The sequence below is a fragment of the Odocoileus virginianus genome, chromosome 2 (assembly GCF_023699985.2).
Source record: "Odocoileus virginianus isolate 20LAN1187 ecotype Illinois chromosome 2, Ovbor_1.2, whole genome shotgun sequence".
Lineage (NCBI taxonomy): Eukaryota > Metazoa > Chordata > Mammalia > Artiodactyla > Cervidae > Odocoileus > Odocoileus virginianus.
The window spans coordinates 99,548,641-99,564,180 of NC_069675.1; the positions used below are offsets into that span (position 1 = coordinate 99,548,641).

General features: G+C 58.2%; 1 protein-coding gene across 1 annotated transcript in view; it reads right to left on the minus strand.

The window, feature by feature from the left end:
- Window positions 1–10,052, minus strand: part of FAM163B (family with sequence similarity 163 member B) — a 29,283-nt gene extending 19,231 nt beyond the window's left edge. Inside the window, exon 1 of the mRNA XM_070455803.1 lies at window positions 9,367–10,052. The gene's annotated coding sequence lies outside the window, so the exon portion shown is untranslated. The remainder of the gene's footprint in view (window positions 1–9,366) is intronic.
- Window positions 10,053–15,540: the final 5,488 nt, after the last annotated feature.

A 15,540-nucleotide genomic window follows, 5' to 3' on the forward strand; every position in this document is an offset into this window, starting at 1 on the left:
ACGGCAGCATGCCATCCTCCCCGCAGGCGGGCACTGACGCCTGGGACCAGAGCCACCCGGGAAACCACACTCAGTGAAATAAAGGCCTGGGCTGCTGGGGCACTTGTGAACTCACGCCCGGCACGCCTGGGGTGGCCCTGAAATTCCCACCCCCGCTGGAGACCACCCAGAGCAGATGGAGGGGCCAGGCCAGCGCCCCCTGCTGAAGCCAGGCCGGGCCACCTGCCCTGGAGCTGCGTGTGTGTGTCTGTGGGGGGGGGGCACATGTGTATCTGTTTGTATCTGTGTGTGCACACGTGTATCTGTGTGTGTTTACATGTGTGTGTGTTTCCGTGCTCCTGTGTGTATACGTGTGCACATCTGTGTAGGTCTGTGTGTGTGTGTGGTGGTGATGGTGATTAAAGAGCAGAGGAGCAGAGGCAAAGGTAAGTCAGATGGGGCGAAGGTAAACCAAGCCACCGGGCTTTTCCAGACACAGGCCGGACCGTCCAGCACTGGGGGTGGGGCTGTTGCCGCCACTCTGTCTGGACGCACCCTCTAAGCTCAGGGACCCTGGCCCCTGCCACGGAAGCCCCCCTGGGCCCTGGCCCTTGCCTCTGACCAGCGCAGCTCATTTAAGTCAGGCTCAGCGTCTGCCTTGTGGCTTCAGGGAGGGTCTGTGGCGGGTGTGGGGAAGGAGGAAGGTGGGGGGCAGAGGGTGAAGGGTGGGTGGTGGCCAGGAGACCCGTGGAGCAGGGGCGAAGAGGCTGCTCTGGACTGAGGGACTCCCAGGACCCAAGCACCCAAGTCCTGCTGTCTTAGAAAATCAGAATGTCTAAGCCACAGATGCCTAGGAGCGGAATCCCCCCAGCCTCCTCCTCCTAGGTTCAGAAGGGCCTTTGGACATTACCCGGCTTAATCACCTGCTCCGTGAACAGTAAGGGAACTTTTCTCCCTTGAAATCACAATTCATCCAAGGTGGTCAACCCAAGGGGTCGGATCTCCAATTCTCCCCAGGGGGTGGAGGAGGGCAGTACCACCTCTGACACTCAGCCAATCGATAAGCTTTCTGCCCTTCCCTGGAGTCACCGCTGGTTCTCTCCAACTACAAGCCACGGGGACCCCTGAAGAAGGCCCCCCCCCCCCGGCCTGTGCACCCCTATCCTGGGACAGAGGCCTCAAAGGGCAGCAGTCAGCCCCTGGCCCCACCCTCACCCCTTGCCCACTCCCTCGCCTCTTCATTCGTCTGATGGTTTATGGAGCTCAACGGCCCACCGGGCCTGCCGGCACCACGGCTGCAAACTCGCTCAAGCCCTCCTCCCACCCTCGGCCACCTCAGCCGACTCAGCAACCCCTCAGCTGGGGGGGGGGCTCAGCTGCCCTGGGCAGTCTTCCCTGGCCCAGGAGCCAGCGAAGACCCTGTTCAAAGCGATCTGTTTACATCCATTTTCCTTTAAAAAGAAATTGGGCTCAGCCATTTTTAAGTGAGTGTAGGCGTGTTGTTGAAAGGGCCCGTCTTGCAGATTAAAGGATTTTTTTTTTTTCAAAATCGGGAGTCGCTGTCAGTGAAGAGTGGCATTAACCCCCAAGGCCTGGCCAGGAGCCGAGGCCCCACCTAGTGAGGCTTCGAATTCGGGGCCGTCAACCAACACCTCATCTGATAATGATGCTTCTGCTGCTGGAGGGCGGTAGGCACTGCATGGGACAGACGCTGCTGATGGCCGGACCCCTGGGTGTTGGCTGACCTCCTGCCAGCTTGGCTGACTTCCTGTCTCTGGGAAGTTCTGAACCCTTCCTTCTCCGAACAGGTTTGGAGTGTCTGGAAGGGAGACCCAGATGGGAAAATAGATGTTGCTTCTGACTTGAGATGCTGGGGGGAGGGGGGTGGTCCTCAGCCCAGGGAAAGTCGGCAAAGGCCACTGTTCCCTCATTGTCCCCAGCAGATGAGGTCGACCTGGAGAATGGCACAGAAACATCCAGCCGTCCGACAAAAATCCGTAAGTGTCCCTACTCGGGTGCCAGGTCTGGGCTCTCTGATGAGCCAGACCGACAGCTGCCATCCTTGACGGGCTCCTGGGTTGTAGATGGAAGGAGGCCAGAGGGACAAGCCACAGAGCCGGGTGCTGACCGGCCAAGAGCGTGTCCTGGACCTGACCTCCTCAGGAGATGGCGTGAGGTCAGGGTCGCTTCCCTGACGGGCAGACCTGTGCCAGCCATCATGGGTCTTTCAGGCAGGGAGGCGAGGAAGCAGGAGGACCCCCAGGAACGAGGGTCTCGAATGTTCCAGAATGGAAGTAAGTGCGGCAGGGGAGGTCAGTGATGAGGTTGGGGGTGGGAGCTGGCAGGGTCTGTCCCCTGCAGGGTCCCTGGACCATACCAGGCATCTGGGAGCTGGCCTCAGCGAGGACGGCTTTCAAGGTGGTGAAATGGTAAAGAACTTGCCTGCCAATGCAGGAGACGCAGGATCCGTGATTTCAATCCCTGGGTCAGAAAGATCCCCTGGAGAAGGAAATGGCAACCCCCTCCAGTATTCTTGCCTGGAGAATTCCGTGGACAGGGGAGCCTGGCGGGCTGCAGTCCCGGGGTCACAAAGGAGACGCCTGAACACATGCACGAGTGCCAACCACACGCATGGAAAACCTGAATTCCAGCACGACGGCCATTCCACAGCCACCCCCCACCCCCACCAGGCCCAGAGGCCCCAGAATCCAGCAGCAGGCTGCATCTGTCACGCGCCTCTGGGTGTGCGGGGTCTTAGGTGGGTGGTGACGAATCCTCACTGTGAGGGGTGGACGGCCGCCCCTGTCTGTGTGGACCAGGAACCTGGGCACAGAGAAGTTCAGTCACACAGCTAAGGTCAGCAGCTGGAGGCGCGCGTGCTGGGTCCTAAGGCCTGTGCCTGTTCTGAGCTTCCCACTGCATCTGCAGCCCTGCCAGCCCCCGTCCACCCCCACCCCACGCCCTCCTCCTTGCCTTCACCTTCCCTCATCCTGACGTCTAGAGGCATGGACGTGGAGGGCAGACAGCAAAACCCCAGACAGCCCAGCGGTGACGAAGCGATAGTCGCTCAGCCGCATCCGTTCAGTCCCCATGGACTGTAGCCCGCCAGGCTCCTCTGTCCCTGGGATTCTCCAGGCAAGAGTACTGGAGTGGGTAGCCATTTCCTTCTCCAGGGGATCTTCCCGACCCAGGGATCGAACCAGGGTCTCCTGCCTTGCAGGCAGATTCTTTACCGTCTGAAACACCAGGGAAGCCAAACCCACGGTGAAAGTGATTATTCAAGACACAGTGTCATAAAACAAAATATTTTGGGGGAAGAGAAATCTGTTTAGTAATTAGGGGGAACTCTCCCATGTGGGAAGTTCCACGAAGGTACAATTAAAGTTGACTATGTTTTTCATTTTGTAAACGGATTTGCACTGAGCCAGGAGCCTTCTGCATAATGAGTGCTTTAACCAAACAAACCCTCAACACAGGTAAACACCAGACGCTCACAAAGTGACAAAGGAGTGGTTGCCGTTTTTGTGGTGAAATGAACTCTTTTCACCCTCTTCCTACAAACGAGGATGGGGGTCACTGCATCTTGGGACCGGCCCTCTCAAAGCCAGGGTTGGTTTTGTAGTGTTTCGAGGGGAGACTCCGGCAGGAAAAGACATGCGATTTCTGACTGTACACGCAGGTGCTTCTCTAAGCCAGCAGCCCTGCTGGGCTCCGGGAGCAGCGGCTGCGCGGGGGGGAGGGCCCTCTGCGGAGAAAGGCTCCAAGGCTTGCCTTTGAACTGAAAAGTAAGGGTTTTAATTTTGTCTGAAGAGAGTCCCTGAATGGACGGAGTGTGGGCACATTTCTGGAAGAATTTGGAAAACAGGATGTAAACGTGATCTTTCCACCTGCAAGGTGAGGCCCCGGACAGTGTTCCGGATAAACTAACGATGCTTCCCGGGCCGCCCCCATCCTCTGCTGGGTCAAACACACCCCCAAGGTCCCCGCTGCAGCCCCAGGCGTTCCTGCCTCCTCCCACGCTCGGCAAAACAACAGGCGCTAACACTAGGGGTGCGTCGGCAGCAACTGCCAACGCGGCTGCCACAGCTGGGCCGGGGGCGGGGGCTCTGCGGTGGGTCCCTCACTCACTGCAGCAGAATGCCCTCGGCACAGGGGGCAGGGTGTGTGTGCGCGCATGTGCCTCTTCAAGCCCGGCAGAGAGGCCAGAGGATGAGACAGGGGGCCGTGAGTGGGGAAACCAACTTCAATCACAGCACATTCTCCAGTGCTTCGAGACAGGGAGACCCCCAGGAAGCAGCCCAGGTGGTTCTCAGGGGAGCAGAGAGGTGGGGAAACCCACAGCATCTTCAGTGGGTCCCCCATTACCAACCGACGGTGCCCCCACATCCCAGGGATGGCAGAAATGCACCATCTCTCCAGCGTGCCTGCTCCTCTCCACTCCATACTCATCTCTCAGGGCTTAGCTCGAACACCACCTCCAGGAAGCCTTCCCTGACTGCCCCAGCCCACAGGGTACCTTCCTCTGAGCCCGGGACAGCTCACACCCAGGCTACGGTCCACGGAGAACTGCCCTTGTCCTGTCGGCTCATTCAATTCGTGCATGTCCCTCCCCCGGGGCCCTCCCTCCCTTCTGCCCCAAGCCATTCCCTGCGGGGATTACTGAACACATCTGTACAAACTACACATCACAGACAAAAACCTGCTAAGAGGCGGCCGGGTAACTCGATGAGAGGAGGGGTTGCTGGCGTGGGAAGATGCTCCAGACCAGCTGATAAAAGGACGAGGGAGGCAGAACAGCCCCGATGATGCCCAGCGTGGCTGCAGCACGCTGACGGCTATGTGCAGGGCTGGGGGCTGCAGCTGGAACGGCGCCTTTACTTTGTGACAAAGCTGGATGGCTTGATTTTTTTTTTTTTTAACAGCAGGCGTGCGTTTATTCTATTTAAAAAACTCTTCAATGTAGATTACAATGAATATACGTTAATGAATAACGTGAGGAGCGTAAGGTAGACCGTCACCTACAAGGGCCTTCTGCAGGCACAGCCCTTTTCCTGTTCTGGATTAGAGTATGTTTTCCACAACAGTGTGTCTCAAACTTCGCTGAGCACCAGAGTTCTACAGCAGGTCTGGAGGGAGCCTGAGAACCTGATTTCCCAACCACCAACCAGCCCCCAGGGATGCTTCAGCTGCTAGTCTGTGGAGGACCACTGCTCTGGGCTGACGCTTGGACGGTTGTTGTTGTTGCTTAGGCACTAGGTCCTCCTAGAGAACGGGTCTTCCCAACCCAGGGATCGAACCTGGGTCTCCTGCATCTCCTGCTTGGCAGGCGGACTCTTCACCTCTGAGCCACCCAGGAAGTGCAAGCTTGTGGACGGTATGGGTGACTAAATGCAGCAAACAGTGGTAATGACAGTCACAGAGAGAATTCAGTTTTGCAGGGACCCAGGCCCGCACACAGGCCCAGCTGCCAGGCAGAACCGGCCTGCAAGTGCCCCGGGGGCCACCTCTGCCATTACTGCTGCCTGCAGAGACCCTGCACCTGGGCGGGCAAGATCAAGACGCAGGTGACCGTCAGGGAACTGTGTGGTCCCAGCATGGGGTCTGCCCGCTTCTCAGCTGTGAGGCCAGCCTGTGGCCAATCCCGGACGTGACCCCCAGCGGGAGCCGCCCCGGGGCAGCCCTGGCTGGGGAGTGAGGTTCTTGCCAGCGCGCAGCGATGTGTGAACTCAACATTATTATTGCCGCTTTGTGAATGAAGAACCTGGGGTCCAGAGAGGCCAAGCAGCTTCACCGAGGACACACAGCGTGGACACAAACACAGCTCCAGTCGGCCCCGAGGGCTGTGCTTGTGCCTACTGGGCTGCAATGCCCGCCTGTCCTCAGCGGCGTGGGCAGGTGGCAGGCCGGGCCGCAGCTCCAAGAGTCTGGCTTGAGCTGGGGCCGCTGCCCAGGCCCCTGATCAGCCCCACTCGGGCCTCCGGGCTGGTCCAGCCGTCTCTCACCTCTGCCAGCTGGGAAAGCTGAGCCTGGCACCTGCCTGCCTCTCCCTCTCCTGGCCCAGGCTTCCACTGCTTTCCTTCTGGCTGATTGCCGCAGTCTCCTCCTAAGCCTCCCTGCCTCCAGCCTCACCCTCTCCTGGGTCCCCTCCACACTGCACCCCTGAGAGCCAGACGTGCCTGAGGTCCTCCCAAGGCTCTTCCCACCTGTGGTTCCTGGACACCTTGCAGAAAGCCCACCCACAGAGCTGGGCTCACAAGCCTTGCCTGATCTGATCCCCACCTGCTCCCTACTTCCAATCCCAGGGCTCTCACCAGGACTGCTTATTTAATCCTCCAAGGCCCCCAGGGAATTAGGGGCCACAGTCCCCACTTCACAACCGGCAAGCAGCAGTGCTGGGCTTGGAACCCACGCCTTGGTCTGAGTTCACGGTTCTTGCTTACCCTCTGCCCAGGACAAGCTGGCCCGTCCACCCAGGTCTCCTCCTGCAGTTCCTCCATCCCCTCCTCTACCCTCGGACGCCCCCAGGAAGCAGGTGGGGGAGGTTCACCACCGTGAGCCTCTGCAGGGAGGGGACCTGATTCCAAAGGGAACAAAGAGCTTTTGCAAAGACAAATAGGCGCAAGCTGGGCACCCAGGAGCCTCTTTGCTGCACAGTGGAAGGAGAGAAGCTGGCAGACTGAAGATGCTGGGCTTGTCAAATCCCCTCCAGAGCAAATCCAAAGGGACTGACCCACCGCAAAGAAAGCCAGCGCCAAGGAGGGCAGCAGAGCCAGGCAGAGAAGCCCAGCCGCGTGGCCTCGGCGGGGCCGACCCTGGACTAGCCTCCTGGCACCGGTGACGTGGCCAGGACTCTCAGTTACCCGCCATGTGCTGGGGGCGGAGGCAGGAGCACCCCCCTTTTTGCACATGAGGAGGCTGGTGATTTGCCCAGGGCAGCCAGAATCCACTGTCTCTGCCATGGGAATTGCCTTTTCACTGATGCATAGACGTGGACCTGCTACTCTGGGGACAGTGGCACGCTGGGGGCTGCCGTGGAGGACCGCACAAGGGCCGGCTGCCACTCTGCTTGCCTCCTGCCTCAAGTCAGATGTGATTTACTGAGATGTAATGAATCTCTCCTGAAGCCCGGTCTGGCCCCTTGCCCCTCCCGAGTGCTGTAATCAGTCCTCTGGGCTCCCGCTGCCATCACTCCATAGAGCTGGCCCACGTGCCTGGAGCCCAGAGGCTTGTCTGCAGGAATGGGGCTCCGTAGCCTCCCGGCCGGTCGCACTGCCTGGCTCGTCCGGAATCAGTGCCAGGAGTCGGTGACTTTGAACCAGCCCCCAAGACACGCAAGACCCCACACTCAAGTGGGGTCCTCACTTGAGAGGGAAGTGGCGTTAGTGGGACTGGCCCCAGGCCAGCCCTGAGAAACCCTCTGAGCTCCTCTAAGACTGGAATTCCTCCCAGCCTTACCTGCTCCATTTGGGGCTGCGATGAACGGACTTACTATGGCCCAGGGGGACGTGACGTGATTCACCCCATCATTTCACAGATGGGGTGGTGAGGCCTGGAGAGAGAGCGACTTGTCCAAGGTCACCCAGAAACGTGGATCAAACTGGGCAGAGAAGTCCCGGCTCCTCCGGCCGTGGCTGCCTTTCCCCGCCCAGCACCCTCATTCATGTCTGACGGCCGTGTTGACGTGCCGTGGTATCTGGGGGCTTGACGCCTTGGAGGCTGGACGGGAGCTCTGGGGAGCTCTCCCCCCCCAGGCTAGAGAGACAAAGATGGAGAAGCGGCAGCCCTTCTGTGGGCAAGAGCCTGGAGCAGAGCATCCGCTCGCTCCAGAAAGGCCGGCAGGGCTCCCCACCCCTACTCCTGTGCATCCCGGGAGCTCCGAGGCTGGGAGAGCCTGGAGGTCCTTTTCAGACCCCAAACCCTTCAGGAGACCACTTCCAAGCTTTCCTAGTGAATCCCTGGGATTCAGCCCCTTTGGAAATGCAGTCCCTGGGGAGACAGGGACTCAGCAGGATCCAGGGCATGAGGGTTACTCTGTCTTTTCCATCTTGTTCTCCAGGTGTCTAGCCAGCCACTACCACATAAAGGAATGAATGAAGAAAATCCCACACTGCCTGGGCTCTGGCTTCAGGAGCAATACGGATTTTTCAGACGCCCCTAGCACACAAGCTCTTTAGAAAGCTAGTGGTCAGCAAGCACTGGGTTAAACAAGCAGGAGGTACTCACACCCACCTGCGTAGATAAGAAGAGCCCAGGTCACCAAGACCCAATGCCCCCCAAGGAGGAGGAGGGTGGGAAGATGGGCACGTGCGTTTTCTTGGCAAGCCTGAACTTTGGGGGGTTGGATGTTCCTATTGTTCCTAGAAGCCCCCCCAAAAGCCTGGCCTGGCCTGTGTGGAGAGCATCGCTGGTGGAAGGCCAGCAGGGGTCCCTCCTAGTCTCCCATGCCAGCTTCTTGGAGGCATGCAAGGGGGCTTGCTGGGGCGATGGCCTCCAGGATGCTCCCTGATTTTCCAGATGGGTCCTTGAACTTGACCCTCAAGATCCTAGTCTCAGAGCTGCAGGGGGCTGCCCACTGGCAGGATTCCTCATGCCCACATGGCCCTTGGCCTTGGGAGTCTGGGACGTGGAGTGAGTTGAAATGGCAGAGCTGGGAGGGTGGACAGGAAACCTCCTCTGGATTTTCAGTGTTTGCAGAGTCTTTCCATCCCCGACTGGAAAAACCCAAACACCAGACTGGTGCTCCCCTCCCCCACTTCAGCTGAGATATCCGACAGACAAAGGTAGGTGTGAGGCGGGTAGCAGGCTGGTGTGTCTGAGGCCAGCTCTACCCCTTACTGGCTGTGTGACCTTGGGCAAGTGGCTAAACTTCCCTGGGCCTCGGTTTCCTCATCTGTCAAGGAGGGCTAATGCCCCTCTTCTCCTGGGTGTTGAGTGCCTTGAATGGGTGACACAGAAGGTCTGGCCCCAGCAGGGTGTCTCGCGGGAGGTGGATCTTGGTAAAGAAAGGGCTCAGCCCCTGGTGGCAGAGAGAATGGGGCCAGGCTCCGCTGGGAAACTTTCCCTTTCCAGCATTCCTCATTCCCCGGCTGGGAGGGAGACTAGGCATCCTTTGGCACGGTGGGTACCCCCCGTCTCTTCCTCAGGCCCTCACCGCCCACCTCCGGTTCTAACGTCCACAGCCTCCTTGCCAGGCACGTACTTTGAGGGCATCCAGGGATGGGACGGGTGTCAGTGGCCCCGCAGCTGCCCGGGACGGGAGCCTGGCGCAAGGCAGCCCGGGGCAGGCTGTGGTGGGCGCTTCAGACCAAGTAGGCACTGCGCCTGGGCTTCCCCGCCTGCCTCCTCTGCCCACGCGCCCCGTGACCCGCTCACCCGCTCGGCCCTTACCTTGAACCATGGGAACGGCGCGGCCCCAGCTGGCCGAGGACTTGGGCGCACGTGACGGGGCGGTCCGGCGTCCGTCCCAGGCCAGGCGCAGCTAGTAGCGGCCGCTCATGCCCAGGCCACGGCTGCGGCGCCTGCTGGGGCCCGGCGGGCGAGGCGGGCGCGGGAGAGGCCCCGGAGGACCGCGGCAGGCGGCTGCGTGCCCAGGCGGCAGCCCCTCGCCAGCGCCGGTTGCGCCGCGGCTCCGGACGCCAGGCTGGCTCCGGGCGAGCGGCACGCGCGCTGCTCCGGCCGCGTCCCGGGCGCGGGGCGCGCGCGCAGGCGGGGAGGGCGCGCGCCCGAGCCGAGCGAGAAGCGCGCCGCCGACCCCGCGCGCGGCGTCGTCGGGGGCTGCGGGGAGCGGCCTGGGAGCTGTCCCTGGTGCTGACGGCGGGCGCGCTCCGGGCCGGGGTTCGCGACCTCCCGCCGGCCTGGGAGCGACCCCACCCTCGCCCCGCGCTTTGTGGGCTCCCTGGCTCTTCGCCTGCTTTCCGTGCGGTCCCCGTTTCCACCGCGCTGAGACTGGGACCCGGGCCGAAGCTGCTTGTTTACCAAGAGTGCAACCTTGGGGCAAGTCCCTTACTGGGGTGGCCTCTGGCTCTCATCTTCAGCATGGGACTAGGAGCAGTGCCTGGAACGTCGGTCTGAGGATGAAATTCAACCACGTCCAGGTGCCTGGCGCACAATGAGTGCGTAGTAAATGCTTGCCTTGATCACGATTCCTCCCCCTCCCCCCATTTTCTTGGTTAGCAGGCACAGAGCAAGTGAGAGAAGGGGCCGTGCTGATCCTGACCTGGACTGGCCGGTGTTGGGGGCGTGAGAGCTGTCTTTGGACCTCTTAGAGCATTCCTAGGGGAAGGGAGTGGACTTCTTCCTCAGGACCTCAAAACACAGACTCAGGACCAACGGCCAGAAGTTACAGTGAGGCAGCTTTGGGCTGGATACCAGAGAAAACGTTCTGATGGAAGGTCCTTGACCCAAACAGAGTGTTCTGTGTGTGACCTCTGTCCCCACGGACACTCCAGGTTGCAGCCACAGAGACCCTGAACTGGGAAAGTTCTGGAATTTAAAAGGCTTTGAGTTAGAATGTGTAAGCACTGAAAACCACATCAGGCTCTCTGAAAGCAGTTTGCATGTTTGCTTGATTGACTTTTGCATGTGTGCTAAGTTGCTTCAGTCGTGTCCAACTCCCCGTGGCCCCATGGACTGTAGCCCACCAGGCTCCTCTGTCCATGGGATTCTACAGGCAAGAACGCTGGAGTGGGTTGCCATTCCCTTCTGCAGGGGATCTTCCCGACCCAGGGATCAAACGCGCATCTCTTATGTCTCTTGCATTGACAGACAGGTTCTTTACCACCAGCACCACCTGGGGAGCCCTTATTGGCCCTCAGAGAGAGAGTGAAAGTTGCTCAGTTGTGTCCAGCTCTTTGCCACCCCATGGACTACACAGTCCATGGAATTCTCCAGAACACTGGAGTGGGCAGCCTCTCCCTTCTCCAGTGGATCTTCCCGACCCAGGAGTCGAGCCAGGGTCTCTCCTGCACTGCAGGCGGATTCTTCACAGCTGAGCCACCAGGGGAGCCCCTTATCGGCCCTAAGGTTCTCTATAAGAAGATATACCCTGGTAGGAAGAACATGTAACTTCACCCCGTTCTCGAGATGAGAATGCCGAAAACAGACAGAAGAGGTAAAGCAACCTCCGGGGAGTCCATTCCCACCTTACAGACGGGCTGAGGGCAGAAGCGTAGGCAACTTGCTCAGAGCCACACGAGAGGGCCAAGAGGTGAGTGCTTACAAACCAAACAGACAGGCTCCACTGCAGCCTGCCCCTGCCGCCTCCTCTGGCAAGGGTCCCTGTCCGGTTTTCCAGAGTTATTCAAGCAATTTTGACTCTGGAGAGCTTCCTTATAGCAAACCAGGCAAGTAGCTCGTTCCTCTTAACTAACGAGAAGAGCTGCAGCCTACCCTGTGAATATCTCTGTCCCTTCCAAGCAGGGTAATTAAATGTCACCTGCCTCATTTCCCAGGGGCCGGTGGCTGTGCTTAATTCATTAATTGACTGTGAGCTGTGCCTGCCTCCACCAGGCACTTATCTCATGATAAACATCATTATGTGCTTAATATGTTCTAGACACAAGGCTGAGCACTTGTCCTGCATTGCTGCATTTACTCCTCTCACCAGCCCAGTGAGATGGAGACTCTTGGTGCCTAAGTTTGCAGCTGAAGATTGAGGCTTTTAAAAGCAGCAGGCTGGAGTTGGGTCAGACCAGTTGTCAAGCATGGGCTCCTAATAGTCTCCTTCCAGATTTTCCACGTTGTCCCCAAACTTGGAAAAGAGGTGGAAATATGAATAGAAATTCCATATAAGGAGTTAGAGACAGAGAGAGAAAGAGGAGACCGAGAGACAGGTGCAAAGTAGCCAGCCATTCAGGGCCCTAGCAGTCGGGATAGGAATCCTTTAAATCAACATTTCCAGTCAAAATCCTCGTTTTTGACAACTGAGCAACTTTTTCTTTTTTTTCAAGATTTCTTGGATCCTAGCAACTGTGTGCCAGGAATTTTAAAAGGAGCGTCACTGCCAAACCCTCCTTACCAACCAGTTCGCAGGCCCTTCCTCTTCTCCCCAGGCCTGCTTTTCATTCACTCTACGGAGTTTCACAGCCGTGGATCTGGGCAGCTGCAAATCTCTGAAGCTGATTCAGGCTCTGGAGCTCTTGACCTGCTGAAGCACTGGTTTCCTCCCAGGCTGTGCAGAGAGATGGACTCCTGGTGCTTGTGGCACTGCAGTCCAAGCCCATTTTATTAAAACCAGCCTGAATATCGCCCCCTGACATGTAAGGCAGACACCTTATCCTCAGTCTATAGATGGTAGCAGAGGGTGAATTAGATTACCCATGGTCATGCGACTGGCCAGGAGGCGGCTGCACTGAATGGATTTTCTTTGGATAACCATGCCTTGTGGTCACCACCAAACTGGTTCTTTGTGTGGCCAACGCGTGGCTTCATTTTAAGCAAAAACCTCATTTCCAAAAATAAAAATGGGGGGAAATGAGGATTCATTGGTCTGACTTTATAGAAACAATTCACCTTCAGATTTCCTTAAATAGCAATTTCTCCCGTGCATGAAAAAAAAGGATTTGAGCTACACACAGTTCTCTCAGGTTGGCCAAAAACGGGCCTGGGGGCGGGAGGAACGGCAGGGCGCCCCCCTGCTGGCGTTCCCTCCACTACAATCTGCTTTTCTGTTGCATGGCAACTTCAGTCTACGGCAGCTACTATGTCCCCGGCTCCAGCATCTTTCCGCGATGCAGAGCTACATGGATAGAACTCAAATCCAGCAGATGGCCAAGTTGGTGGAAAAAAATCCCAGCACGTTGGATCACGCATGGCAATTCACAAAGGTTCATTTCCCACTAAGAGCAAACGGGGCTCTTGGAAGTTGAGCCCGACACATAAAGACAGGACCTTTATGGCCACATGCTTCTTGGATGCAAGTGCGGGTAGCCTGCAGGGGAGGGACCACAACTTCATTGTGGGGACTCAGCCTTCTACTCACAGCCACATCGCACACACAGCCACATGCAAGTTTGGGTAACTGAATTAAGTTATTGGGAGCCAAGGGTATTTGCCCAGCTGTGATCTCTGGCCTGAATTTGGTTCTGCAGAGGAGCAGAGTGCTCGAGGAGTGAAGTTTCTGCCAGGATGTGAAACTAATGGCTCAAAGCCTTTCCAACTCTTTGGATATCTTCAGGAGGGGGTGAGTTTGCTGTCTCCAGAAGTGTCCGAGCAGCGGCTGGCCTTCACTTACAACAGGGACGAGCTGGCTGACCTGGCCCTGGGGACGTTTCCAGCCTTGGAAGTCCATGAGATTTCAGAAGGGGCAGCCGATGGCCGCCCCCAGGGGCTCCCACTTCCCTCAGCCTCTGTTTTGGCTGATGGTGGGTCTTGAGCCCCTAGAAGGGCCCCCTGTTGAGTTTTCCAAGGTTGCGGGCACTGGGCCAGATGACCGAAGTGCTCATGGAAACCGTCCATACCTTCGGGCAGTTGCTGCATTAAACTTTGTTTGCTCATCCAGTTGTTTAGTTCTCTCGGTCTGCTCTCCCTGTGGGTTCTGCCAGATTGAATGGGCTGGTGGCAGGTTCGCTGATGTCACTATATCTAGGTCGCAGGTCAAGCCCATTCAGAGAACAGATAATTAAAATTTTTTTTTTTTTTGGCGATAGGCAGTGCCATGACACTGGGATTATTTTGTGATGTGGGCTAGCAGAGTGTACTCACATCCTAGATCAAGGACTTTGGATTGGATGCCGTTTGGACGTGACCAGGAGAAAAACGAGGCATCAAAGTGTGTGAGAGCAAGAAGGCTAGGCAACCAGGCGTGCAGGGGGTCGGGAGTGGGCGGGTGTGTGTATGCGTGCCAGTGTTCCACACACGTGGTGAGTGGGGTGATCCCAGTTGCCCTGGTTGGAACAGACAGCCTCGTCTGTTTGAACAGACATGACTGGTGGTTCTTAATTACCACAATGTTTTAAAACGTTGTGACAGCAAGCTTGATCGTTCGTTCTTTAGGAGTCTTCAAGGCTGCTGAGCGAGGAAGCCTTGGCACTGAGTGAGGTGCTCTGACAAGGGTCCCTCAGGGCTCCTTGAGCGGATCTCTGGGCAAGTCCTTCCGAGGGTGGGGGCCGAGGCGGGGCCCCGGAGGCATCTTGTTTCCTCCGTTTCAGACATTTGTTACTTGTTGAGACGCTTTAACAAGAGCGTGGATGCGATCCTGTTTCCCAATCAAGCCTTTCTGCAGCAGGAGCAAACCCAAACAGTGCATCCATCCATCCCTCCATTCACGAGCCCCGGGGAGGGTGGGGCAGAGACAGAGCAAAGCCCCTGGGATCCGGGAGCTCAGAGCTGGGTGAGGTTTCCCAAAAGACCAAGCTCCTCACGTTGGATGGAGTCGGACCCAGGACTGTGCTACACACAGCTACCACGCACGGGGTCTTCTTACCACTGAGCCCTCCGGACAGTCCTGAGAGGCGAGAACTCTTGCTTCACGTGACTCGCTCGACAGGAGGGCCTGAGCCTTGGGGACGGGGGTGCCCGCCGGGCCGTGCGGGGACCGGGGCCCTGCCGGCCCCCAGGTGCACACCGAGCCCCCGCGCTTCTGAGCGGCCCCCTCTACCCTGCTTTGAAAAAGGACATAAGAACAGAGATTCCCCGTTTGGACAACGCGAACCTAGAAACAAGGCCATCTCCTGTCTCCTGTTGGCTTCTATCAGCGCAGGCTGTAGTGAAGGCTGAATGCTGCTCATGCTAATAGAAGACGCAGCTGGCGGCCCCTCCTTGACTGACACTTACAGACCTCAGGATGTGACATTGACCTTTGCACACGGTTGGAGGTCTTTCTTCCTAACACAAGGGAGACGTTCCTCCCCCGCCAGGACGGGCTCTGCGGGGCCACGTGAGCTCCGCCACCCAGACCCTCAGCGGCGGACCTTCTCCAGGGCACAGAGACGGAAAACAGGGACTTGGCCTGCCTGCTCGTCAGGATCCATCACGGCCACCCGCCCCCCACCGCCCATCGGCAGATCTGAAAGGAGGGCACAGACGAGGGGGGATGTCAGAGGCGAGGGGAACAGCAGGGTTCCACGTGGGGAAGCAGAGCTGACCACGGTGTCGGGGTCTCTGAGTGCAGGGGTGACGGGTGGGCTGTGCCAGCCGGAGGCTGCCTCCTGCCCTGGGCTTGCTCCAGAGCCCCCCAACCCCCGATCCGGGTGGCCTGGGGTACCCTGAAGAGCCTCAGCCATGGTTCTGTGCCAAAGCACACTGCTCCTGAGCCAGTGTCTGCACGGAAAAAAATACGCGTGGTGTTTTGAATTCCACTAAAGAAGCCTGATGGCACAGTGGTTAAGAATCCGCCTGCCAATGCTGGAGACATGGGTCCAGTCCCTGAGCCGGAGACGCGGGTCCAGGCCCTGAGCCGGGAAGATCCCCTGGAGAAGGAAAGGGCAACCCACTGCAGTATTCTTGCCTGGGAAATCCCGTGGGCGGAGGGGCCTGGCAGGCTGCAGTCCGTGGGGTCGCAGAGACTTGAACATGACTGAGCTCACACACACAGGAGCCAGGGGCCCATTCCGCCCTCAGCAG